Raw genomic sequence first — 1,848 nt, forward strand, 5'->3', positions numbered from 1 at the left:
TTCGCTCTGAGGGCGACAGTCCTGATCCTGCGAGACCGAGACCCCCTAAGGGGCTCGTCTGAGGCGGTTAACTGCAATGGTGAGGGCAGCGGGGAACCCTCCCCGGGGGGCTGGCCGCTTGGCGGACAGTACGGGGACCATCTACGGCGGGACGGCAGTGGGGCTGCGGCAGGAGGTAGGACATGGGGCCGGGGGCGCAGCCTGCGCTTTGAGCCGACGGGAGTACCTAACGCAGCCACCGCCTTTGCAGATCCGGGCTTGAGTGTTTCGGTTTGGTTTTTTCCATTTTCAGTTCCCCCTTTCAGTGCCTGTACTAGCCTAGAGGGAGTGACAAATGACTTCCACATCCTGGTAGTACGTGGGTGCGTAGCCTTTCCCTTGGCCAACCCAGCCAGCGAGGTATCGGCTGCCAGAAAATGTGTTTCCCATCCACCACTTCTCGCACAAGGACAAAATACAATGTGTCTAAAAATGGCGAGCTTCCTGTCTGGGCTCCCCTCTCCCACTCTGGTTCCCTACTCAGGAGTAAGATTTGAGGAAAAAGATTAGTTGGAAACCTATTTTCCTTTGGACATCCCAGGTTTCTGCTGGCTCAGTGTCCAGTGTCAGGTGAAATTACTCATGAGGCTCTGAACAGCTGATAAGTGTTACCCCTTCTCCCTAGAAATTCCAACTGGATCTAAATCACTCCCTGCTTGCTGCGGAGGGTCTATGTTTTACGGGAGTTCTCTAGTGGGCTTTGAAGTATTTGCTTACCAAATCTGTTTCTGAGCTTCCAGCTCGGGAATAAATTACGTGTCTTCTCTCTGCCACCACCCCCTACCCCCAGGCCCCCTCAAGAGTGAACAGTGGAGATGTTTTCTGGACAATAGCTTTGAGTGAGGGCTCTGGGACTTAGTCAATTGCCAGTCCTGAGACACCCATTTGCTTCATGGTTGAATGAGAGATTTCAAATGTAGGGAATTGGGGCCCTTAAACCTTATTCTGTTCACAGATTTATCCCTTGCCCACAGGATCGCTTAACTACTGTCACCATTTACTATCTCCAGCCTGGTTGCCTCGTCAGGAAAATAGTCATTAGAATACTCATTTAGAGAACACATTAAAATCCTCATGCTGAAAACATCTTGAAGCTTTTTTGAGGACTGCCACTTGCCAGAGGTTAGTGCTAATTGATGTCAGGCAGGTCTGTTGCAAAGACTGTAGACTTCTATTTATGTTGTTCTGTGTAAAGGCCAGAGAGTGCAAAGGGGAAATAAGCAATGAAAACCGTTTGGTGAGTCAGGCAGCATTTTGCGTGTCTGTCAAGCTAGGGAAACGGTATTGTTGCCCAGCCTTCCATTGAACAGAACGAGGCACAGGTAAGTTGTCCATTTTGCTGCCTGCTAGGAGGTGCCTTCCCTCTCTATCCCCATGCCTAAAATATCACTAAAATCACCATTTCCCTGGCCCATGCGATGATGAAGTCATTAAAGACTCCCCAGGAGACTAGAGAGTAGCCTCTTCCGGGATGGCAACTTGTCACATTTCCACAATTCACCTTGTCAGGACCTTCAGCTGTGTGGGGATTCCTTGATTCTCCATCTGGGCCTTTTCAGGTAAGGACAAGGACCCTGTTACCCTTTTCTTATTTATAGTTTTACCAAAACAACAATATCAACAACAACAAAAAGTAAAACAAACAAAAAATTAAAATACGCAAAAGCATTGACATCTGGCATGCTCTCAAAGCACAGATTTCTTACCCTAAAATAATTAAAGCCTGTCACAGACTTGGCTGATCCTGTCTCTGGCTGGGCTCAGGCCTGCAGATTCCTGGTTGCTCTCATCACTGTGGCTTCACTGGAG

This window comes from Galeopterus variegatus, unplaced genomic scaffold, assembly GCF_000696425.1.
Source record: "Galeopterus variegatus unplaced genomic scaffold, G_variegatus-3.0.2 Scaffold902, whole genome shotgun sequence".
NCBI classification, from domain to species: Eukaryota; Metazoa; Chordata; class Mammalia; order Dermoptera; family Cynocephalidae; genus Galeopterus; species Galeopterus variegatus.